Raw genomic sequence first — 11,236 nt, 5'->3', positions numbered from 1 at the left:
GTATAGAGTTTAGTGGCATTAGGCATTCTTGTTGTGGTGTAAACATTACTATCATCCAGTTCCAGAACGTTTCATCTTCCTTAACTCAGACTGCACTGATGAAATAATAACTGCCATACCACCCACATCCCAACCCCTGAAGCTCTTGGCAACCTCTGTTCTACTTTCTGTGTCTGTGAATTTGATCTTGGCTTCTTGACTTGCCTCTCATCAATCAAGTCCTCACTCAGACCCACACCTTCAGCAGACAGCCCCGCCTTCCACTGCCCTCCACACTCCCTGTTTCCAGACACAGCACCCTGCTTACTTCCTCCTGTTGTTCCCTGGAAAGGAGGTATGTGCAAAACTACCTTCAAAGAGCGAAGAAGCCATGAAACTGAAGAAAAAGGCCAACAAGTCCAGCTTGATGACAAATGGTTTATTAAGGGGACATATGGACAGAAGTTTGTCCATCTCGTGGGACACCACAAGATGAGTCGATGCCCACAACCCCACCCCCTAACAGACCTGCTTTTATGGCCCTAAAGGCTGGTGAGCACTTTCTGGGGGGCTACCCAGGAGGAATCATATCCAGAGCAGATCCAGGAAGCTTTGCCTGGAGGGTTTACTCACAGGTGTAGTTAAACAAAAGAGAAGAATGGGGGGAGAGGCTGTATTTAAGAGGCTTTAGGTCACAAAGCGGTCATCATGGTGGAATTTCTCAAGATGGCTTTAGTCTGGTTCATATACTCACTCTCTCAGAAACTTCTCAGTCCCTTTCCCTCTTTCTGTTCTTTCATTTTTCATGATGGCATAAGATCTTGGCCAGTTCTTCCATTTTGGGTTTTCCTCTTACATCTTCTTCTCACCTCACCTCCAAGCTCAGGAAGCCTGGCCTCTGTTCTGCAGTTAGGCAGGGGTGACTCTCCCAGGACTCCACCTGTGGTCTCTGTCCCAAGTCAGTCCTGGGAGAGCACCTCCTTTGCTGGTCAGACCTGGAGGCTGTCTTTGGCCACAGCTGATGCTATGGTTTTCACTTCCCACAATTTCCTTCTCAAGTTTCCCACTCTTAAAAATGTAGTCACGGAGGAGTGCCTGGGTGGGTCATTTGGTTAAGCGTCCAACTTCAGCTCAGGTCATGATCATGTGGTTCATAAATTCGAGCCCCTCGATGGGCTCTGTGCTGACAGCTCAGAGCCTGGAGCCTGCTTCAGATTCTGTGTCTCCCTCTCTCCCTGCCCCTTCCCCACTCACAGTCTGTCTCTATCTCTGTCTCAAAAATAAATAAACATTAAAACAATGTAAAAAATGTAATCAACAATACCTCTAGTACAGAACCCAGATCTCTCTGTGAAGTTCTGAGGCATCAGGTCCAGTGACTATGGCAGTTCTGAGGACTTTGTTGATTAAAAAAAAAAAACATAATCTTTGAAAAGGTAAGAAATATAAAAGATGATAAAATGAATGAGTAAAGTTTGATGAGGAACAGAATATGTATACAGTTTCAAAATGTCTCCTTGCATCTAATTTCCTAATTATAGGGTAAAAAATACCAATGTTACAATCAAGATCTTGGTGAACACCACCTTAACTGAGCGATAGAGTTATCTCTGATGATAGGACCATCTGACATCATGTGTTTCTCAGTGTGATTCACTGAGATGGAATCAACACCACCTTAGTAGTAGTCCAACCAAATCCCCTAGTAACCTAGAGTATAGTGACAAAACATCAGGCAAACCCTACTTGCGATCCATCACATGAAATAAGTAGCTTCTATTCTTTAAGATGTCAATGACAAGAAAGACAAAGAAGAGCTGAGAAACAAATCCTTACTAAGGGAGATGATATACACATGATAACTAAATGCAATGTGTGATACTGGATTGATTGATGCTGCACCAGCAAGTTCATTTCACAACATGGGATATTATTGGGACAATTGGAGGGAATGCAGTAAGGTTTGTAGATAAAGTAGTGTGATTGCATTAATTTTAAAATGTTGTCTTCCTGAGGAGGGGCCAAGATGGCAGAACAGCATGGCAAGTTTTTTTGTGTCTTTCATCCCTGAAATACAGGCAGATCAACACTAAACCATCCAGAACACCTAGAAAACTGATTTGAGGATTAACACAACAATATGCACAACCTGAACCATGGACTCAGCAGGTATGTGACACAGAGAGGTTAACTGGGGAAGAGAGAACCCATGGAGGGCAGGGAGCTGTTTTTGCTTGCAGAGATTGAATGGAGACAGGGGGAAGAGTGTGGGAAAGCATCCCCCCCTCCCGAAAGCAACTGGAGGGAGAAGAAAGATTACGGACTGATCAAAAAAAGGGAGCAAGGAGAAAGAAGAGAGTTTAAATTCCATCAATAATCTATAAATAACAAGGGCATAGAATCTGAAATTCTGCAGTCTGATACCTGGCGGTGCTCTGTTGGGAAGGATGAATCCCCAGAAAGTGAGGTCCAAGGGGTCTGTGGGCCACATGGGGAGAGGCAATTCCCCTGCTGAGAAGACATTTGGTAGAGGCTGTGAGGCCACCTCACAGGCAAAAGTCCCATGGACCATGTAGAACAATCACATTTGATGGTGCTGGAACAAGGACGTTAGGGGGAAGCCGGCATCTGAAGCGTGTTGTCATTTTCCATAATCCCTGAAATGCTGCTGCTACAGGATCACATGAACTTTTCGGGAGGTGGGCTGGCACCCAGCGCAGTCTCTGGGCATTGGCAGCAGCAGTCTTGTGAACATTGCTGGAGGTGGGCAAGCACCTGGCCGTTGCTCAGTGAGACTCTCCCCCAGAAGGTCTGAGCACCTCATAGCCACAGTCCTTCAGAAGTGAGGGATTGGGAAACACAGCCACATCTGAGATAAAACTCAGGAGGGAGGTGCTGCCTGGCAACCTGATGGCTTGGTCATGGACAACGTAAAAGTGGGGAGTGGATGTAGCCAGAGACAAAGGGTTGCGTGATTGCTGATCATGAGAACAGAATTCCAATACTAGAGACTGGGTAGCTGGGTGATGCCATTTTCACCCCTCCCATGCATGTACATACACAACTACAAGCATCACAATAATCCACCCCAGTAAGCTAAGCAGCACCATCTAGTGGATGATGGAGCCATTACACTGAGCCCTGCCAAACTGGGTCAACCTCGCTCTTCATGAACATCACAAGTCTCTCCACCTAATTAGTTTGTGGACTGTAGAGTGCTTCATAGTTTGACTTCTAGGGGAAAACGATGTAATTTCAATCATATTTCAGTTTGTTTGCTGGTCAACCTATTCAATTTGTTTCTGTTTCTATTCTGGAATATAGAAAGAAAAAATTTATTTTTATTTTCAAATTTATTAAAAATATTTCTTTAATTTTTCCACTATATTTTTTACTTTTTTGTAAATTTTTCAAGTTCTATTTTACTTCAATCATTTCACTTTATTCAATTTCATTGTATTCATGTTTTCAAATTTTCAAATATTTTCCTTTTTTTTTCTTTTCTTATATTTCCCTTTTTTCCTCTAATCTATCAAGCTCCTTTCAACAACCATACCAAAACACACCTTGGATCTAACATCATTTATTTGATTTTTTTGTGTTGTTTTTAATTTTTTAATATAATTTTTTCCCTTATTAATTCCTTTTCTTCCTTCAAAATGATGATATGAAGGAATTCACCCCAAAAGAAAGAACAGGATGGGGCACCTGGGTGGCGCAGTCGGTTAAGCGTCCGACTTCAGCCAGGTCACGATCTCGCAGTCCGTGGGTTCGAGCCCTGCGTCGGGCTCTGGGCTGATGGCTCAGAGCCTGGAGCCTGTTTCCGATTCTGTGTCTCCCTCTCTCTCTGCCCCTCCCCCGTTCATGCTCTGTCTCTCTCTGTCCCAAAAATAAATAAAAGTTGGAAAAAAAAAATTAAAAAAAAAAAAGAACAGGAAGAAATGACAGCCAGGGACTTAATCAAAACAGATACAAGCAAGATGTCTGAACCAGAATTTAGAATCACAATAATAAGAATACTATCTGCGGTTGAAAATAGATTAGAATTTCTTTCTGTGGAGATAAAAGAAGTAAAAGCTAGTGAAATAAATTGAAATAAAAAAAATGCTATAAATGTGCTGCAATCTTGAATGAATGCCACAGCGGCAAGGATGGATGAGGCAGAACAGAGAATCAGCGATATAGAGGACCAACTTATGGAGAATAATGAAGCAGAAAAAAAGAGGGAGACTAAGGCAAAAGAGCATGATTTAAGAATTAGAGAAATCAGTGACTCAATAGAAAGGAACAACATCAGAATCATAGGAGTTCCAGTAGAAGAAGAGAGAGAAAAAGGGGTAGAGGGGTTATTTGAGCAAATCATAGTGGAAAACTTTCCTAACCTAGGGAAAGACACAGACATCAAAATCCAGGAAGCACAGAGGACCCCCATTAGATTCAACAAAAACTGACCATCAACAAGGCATATCATAGTGAAATTCACAAAATACTCAGGCAAGGAAAGAATGATGAAAGCAGCAAGAAAAAAAAGTCTTTAACCTATAAGGGAAGACACATCAGGTTTGCAGCAGATCTATCCACAGAAACGTGGCAGGCCAGAAAGGAGTGGCAGGATATATTCAATGTGCTGAATCCGGAAAATATGCAGCCAAGAATTCTTTATCCAACAAGGCTGTCATTCAAAATAGAAGGAGAGATGAAAGGTTTCCCAGACAAACAAAAATTAAAGGAGTTTGTGATCACTAAACAAGCCCTGCAACAAATTTAAGGGGGACTCTTCGAAGGGAAAAAAGAAAACAAAGATAAAAAACAAAAAGCAACAAAGACTAGAAAGGACCAAGAACACCACCAGAAATTCCAACTCTACAGGAAACATAATGGCAATAAATTCATATCTTTTAGTACTCACTCTAAATGTCAATGGACTACATGCTCCAATCAAAAGACATAGAGTAACAGAATGGTTAAGAAAACAAGATATATCTATATGCTGTTTACAAGAGACCCACTTTAGACCTAAAGACACTTTCAGATTGAAAGTAAGGGGGTGGACAACCATCTATCATGGTAATGGTCAACCAAAGAAAGCTGGAGTAGCCATACTGATACCAGACAATCTAAACTTTGAAATAAAGACTGTAACATGAGGTGAAGAAGGGCATTATATCATAATTAAGGGGTTTATCCACCAAGAAGACCTAACAATTGTAAACATTTATGCTCCAAATGTGGAACACCCAAATATATAAATCAATTAATCACAAATATAAAGAAACTCATTGATAATAATACCATAATAGTAGGGGACTTAAACACCCCACTTACAACAATGGGCAGATCATCTAAACAGAAAATCAACAAGGAAACAATGACTTTGAATGACACACTGGGCCAGATGGACTTAACAGATATATTTAGAACATTTCATCCTAAAGCAGTGGACTACACATTCTTCTCCAGTACACATGGAACATTCTCCAGAATGATCACATACTGGGACACAAATCAGCCCTTAACAAGTACAAAAAGGTTGAGATCATACTGTGCATATTTTCAGACCACAATGCTATTAAACTTGAAATCAACCACAAAAAAAAAATGTGGAAAGATAACAAATACTTGGAGACTAAAGACCATCCTACTAAAGAATGAATGGGCTAACCAAGAAATTAAAGAGGAAATTAAAAAGTAAATGAAAGCCAATAAAAATGATAACACCGCAGCCCCAAACTTCTGGGACCCAGAAAAGGTGGTCTTAAGAGGGAAGTATATAGCAATCCAGGCCTTTCTAAAGAAGGAAGAATGGTCTCAGATACACAACCCAAACTTACACCATAAAGAGCTGGGGAAAAAAAAAAAAAAACAGCAAATAAAACCCCAAACCAGCAGAAGACAGGAAATAATAAAGATTAGAGTAGAGCAGAAATCGATGCTATCAAAAGCAAAACACACAAACAAAAAAACACAAAAAACAAAAACAAAAACAAAAAACACAAAAAAACAGTAGAACAGATCAGTGAAACCAGAAGCTCGTTCTTTGAAAGAATTAAAATTGATAAACCAATAGCCAGTTTGATCAAAAAGAAAAAGGAAAGGACCCAAATAAATAAAATCGTGAATGAAAGAGGAAAGATCACAACCAACATAGCAGAAATACTAACAAAATAAGAGAATATTATAAGCAATTATACGCCAAGAAAATGGGCAACCTGGAAGAAATGTACAAATTCCTAGAAACATAGAAACTACTAAAACTGAAACAGGAAGGAATAGAAAATTTGAACAGACCCATAACTGGTAAAGAAATTGAATTAGTAATCATAAATCTCCCGAAAAAACAAGAGTCCAGGGCCAGATGGCTTTCCAGGGGAATTCTACCAAACAATTAAAGAAGAGTTAACACCTATTCTCTTGAAGCTGTTCCGAAAAATAGAAATGGAAGGAAAACTTCCAAACTCTTTCTATGAAGCCAGCATTACCTTGATTCCAGAAGCAGACAAAAACTCCACTAAAAGGAGAAGTATAGATAAATTTCCCTGATGAATATGGATGCAAAAATCCTCAACAAGACACTAACCAACTGGACCCAACAATACATTAAAGAATTATTCACCATGAGCAAGTGGGATTTATACCTGGGATGCAGGGCTGGTTCAATATCTGCAAAACAATCAATGTGATATATCACATAAGTAAAAGAAAGGACAAGAACCACATGATCCTCTCAATAGATGCAGAGAAAGGATTTGACAAAATACAGCATCCTTTCTTGATAAAAACCCTCAAAAAAGTAGGGATAGAAGGATAATACCTCGAGATCATAAAAGCCATATATGAAAGGCCCAACACTAATGTAATCCTCAATGGGGAAAAACAGAGCTTTCAATTTCCTAAGGTCAGGAACAAGACAGGGATGTCCACTCTTGCCACTGTTATTCAACATATTATTGGTGGTCTTAGTATCAGCAATCACACAACACAAGGGAATAAAAGGCATCCAAAAGGCAGGAGGAAGTCAAACTTTCACTCTTCACAGATGACATGATACTCTATATGGAAAACCCAAAAGATTCCACCAAACAAACTGCTAGAACTGATCCATGAATTCAGCAAAGTCACAGGATATAAAATCAATGCACAGAAATTGGTTGCATTCTTATACACCAATAATGCAACAGAAAGAGAAATCAAGGAATTAATCCCATTTACAATTGCACCAAAACCCATAAAATACCTCAGGATAAATCTAACCAAAGAGGTGAAAAAATATATACACTGAAACTATAGAAAGCTTATGAAAGAAATTGAAGAAGACACAGAAAAAAATTGGAAAAGATTCCATGCTCCTGGATAGGAAGAACAAATATTGTTAAAATGGCAATACTACCCAAAGCAATCTACATATTCAATTCAATCCCTATCAAAATAACACCAGCATTCTTCACAGAGCTAGAACAAACAATCCTAAATTTTGTATGGAACCAGAAAAGACCCTGAACAGTCAAAGTATTCTTGAAAAAGAAAACCAAAGCTGGAGGCATTACAATTCCGGACTTCAAGGTGTATTACAAATCTGTAATCATCAAGACAGTATGGCACTGGAACAAAAATAGGCACTCAGATCAATGGAACAGAATAGAGAACCCAGAAATGGACCCACAAACCTATGGCCAACTAATCTTTGACAAAGCAGGAAAGAATATCCAATGGAATAAAAACAGTCTCTTCAGCAAATGGTGCTGTGAAAACTGGACAGTGACATGCAGAAAAATGAACCTGGACCACTTTCTTAAACCATACACAAAAATAAACTCAAAATGCATGAAAGACAGGAAGCCATCAAAAGCCTGGAGGAGAAAGCAGGCAAAAACTTCTTTGATCTCAGCCGCAGCAATTTCTTACTCAACACTACTCCGGAGGCAAGGGAAACAAAAGCAAAAATGAGCCATTGGGACCTCATCAAAATAAAAAGTTTCTGCCCAGTGAAGGAAACAATCACCAAAAGTAAAAGGCAACCGACAGAATGGGAGAAGATACTTGTAAATGACATATCAGATAAAGGGTTAGTATCCAAAATCTATAGAGAACTTATCAAACTCCACACCCCAAAAAACAAATAATCCAGTGAAGAAATGGGCAAAAGACATGAATAGACACTTCTCCAAAGAAGACATCCAGATGGCCAACCGACACGTGAAAAAATGCTCAACATCACTCATCATCAGGGAAATACAAGTCAAAACCACAATGAGATAGCACCTCACACCTGTCAGAATGGCTAACATGAACAACTCAGGCAACAACTGATGTTGGCAAGGATGCAGAGAAAGAGGATCTCTTTTGCCCTCTTGGTGGGAATGCAAACTGGTGCAGCCACTCTGGAAAACAGTATGGAGGGTCCTCAAAAAATTTAAAATAGAACTACCCTATGACCCAGCAATTGCACTACTAAGTATTTATCCAAGAGATACAGGTATGCTGTTTCAAAGGGACACTAGCATCCCATGTTTATAGCAGTGCTGTCAACAATAGCCAAAGTATGGAAAGAGCCCAAATGTCCATTGATGGATGGATGGATAAACAAGATGTGGTATATATATACAATGGAGTATTGCTTGGCAATCAAAAAGAATGAAATCCTGCCATTTGCAACTACGTGGATGGAACTAGAGGGTATTATGCTAAGCGAAATTAGAGAAAGACAAATATCATATAACTTCACTCATATGAGGACTTTAAGATACAAAACAGATGAACATAAGGGAAGGGAAGCAAAAACAATATAAAAACAGGGAGGGGGACAAAACATAAGAGACTCTTAAATATAGAGAACAAACTGAGGGTTGCTGGAGGGGTCATGCGAGGGGGGATGGGATATATGTATAAGGGGCTTAAGGAATCTACTCCTGAAATCATTATTGCACTATATACTAATTATCTTGGATGTAAATTTAAAAATAAATAATTAAAAAAAGAAGAAGAAAAAGATTTTGTGAAGCTACAAGTGACCATCCACTGCCAAGAGATTCCCAGATATTCTTCTCCAAGTCATCCTCACTTGGCAGGATTAAGAAAGACTGTGTTTGTTGTTTTGTCTTTCCAAACTCAGCATCCATATCAGGAAAATAAAAAACAAATCAAACTCTAAACTTCCTTGTAAAACGTACTGAAATTGCTACCACATGTTGACAATAATAAGAATTTCCATTCCATCTCACCGCTGACTCTTAGTGCAGAGTAGTGCTAAGAGTAGACATTCCATGGAAACTTTCTAAGGTCTATCACCTAAGGCTGTCTAGATATAGGGATGTTAAAAGGGACTGCATGTGAGTAACAGAACCTAACCTCTTATCCTTCACTCACAAACCAGTCTCAGCTGTATGAATTGAGCAGAAGCTGCAAAACAAAGTAGGTATCAGGAAAGAACAAGTGTTCCAACACTTTTCATTCCATAACCATCTCAGCATGAGTAGGTTGCAAACCAGGATGAGGATTAGAAATCTGGAATCCTGGTACTGGAAGGGGCATCAAACTTTAAGTATCAACTGCAGACTATTCATTTTACATATGAAGATGCCATTTGTTCAGACCTCATAGCTAATGAACAACAGGAACTTAAACTCTGTAAAGACTGAGAGCATAAGGATTTGATCATCATAGTATCTCTAATGCCTAACAAGAACCAGCATGTAGTAGGTGCCTACTATGACCCAGGAAATGAATTAAGTTCCATGAGGTATACAGAGATGGATACAATGTGGTCCCAGTCAATGTGGACCACACCCTCCACCTAGTGGAGGATATGGGCACATAACAGACAATTACAAAGCAATGCTGTTTGTTCATGCTTTCATAAATATATAAGTAAGGTGCCCAGTGGAAAATCCAGGGCAAATAATAAATATTGTTGCCTGTTGCCTTCAATAACTAAGCTATATATACCAGAATAAGCATTGAGAATAAAATAATAGTCAGTGAGATGAAAAAAAAAAAAAAAAAAAAAAGAAAAGAAAAAATGGTGCCTTCCAAACAAAGATTAATTAAGTACTTGGAAACCATCAATTGACTGCAGAGTTTCCAAATGGTTATCTCAGACAAATTCTGTCAGTGCAATTGTTGTCTACATCAGGAGACAGATTCCTTGTGCTCCACCATCTTACCAGAACCTTCCCCACTGCATTTTTACCTATTGTTTCTTTTCAGAATTATATATATATTTTTATAGTTGAATATACATGTGAATATATACATATATGTGTGTATGTATCATAAAAGTTTCTTAAATATATACAATTTTTACCAGTTGCTTTTATAGTGTCCAAGAAAGCTCCATATACTTTCATCCTGGAAACAGAACATTGACAGTGCCAGGGATGGAAAGATCTTCAGCTGAACAAGTAATTCTTCCCAAGAATTTAACTGAGGTGCCAATGCTTGTGCTTTGTTTAGGGCAGCAGTACATTCCTCTTTGTGAGCTCCTATGTGAATGTTTGTGTCTTGAATGAGTGTGGTCCATGGATCTCTGCAAAGGAAGTTGTCCTCGATGTACTGTCATACATGTGCTTCTGGAGAAAGTTAAATGTGGCTAAAGATCTTGCCAGCAAACTTGTGAGCAGGGCTGTTGAGGTAGTCCATGAAAAGCCAGCTGCAAGAGATCTGTATCCCTCAAAGATGAATATCAGCATATACATGTAGTATATGTAATACATTTGCTAGTACTACATATACTTCTGGAATATAATACATATAATATACAAAGTTTTTGTTAATCAACTTTTCATGTAATTAGTAAGGCTTCTGGTCTACGGTAGGATATTAGTAGTAAATTTTGGGGGGAGTCAAAATATATGCAGTTTTTTGACTGTGAGAGGGACCAGCACCCCCCAGTCTCCATGTTGTTCAAGGGTCAATAGTACTAGTAAACCAAATTCAACAATGTATAACTGATTACACACCAATACCGAGAGGGATTTATCCTGAAATGCAAAGATGGTCCAACATGTAGATTTCCAGACTAAAACTTGTAGGTTCTCATTCCTAACAGAAGGGTCAAAACCCCAAAACAACAGGTTTTTTAAAGCAAAGCAAGCAAGCAACCAACCCTTTTTCAAAGATAGTCAAATGGGAGGACTGAGGAATATACTTATTTACCCCGGCTCTTTAAGACTTCGTTTTGAATATTTCTTTAATCTGTCTCTTCTTCTCTGCTATCACCCACCCAGTTCCTGATTAATCTCTGATCACCTCTTCTACAGAC

Source organism: Puma concolor, chromosome A1 (assembly GCF_028749965.1).
Source record: "Puma concolor isolate L17-30 chromosome A1, mPumCon1.1.hap2, whole genome shotgun sequence".
In the NCBI taxonomy this organism is placed as follows: Eukaryota; Metazoa; Chordata; class Mammalia; order Carnivora; family Felidae; genus Puma; species Puma concolor.
The sequence above is the reverse complement of the archived record's forward strand: the minus strand, read 5'-3'. Positions refer to the sequence as shown.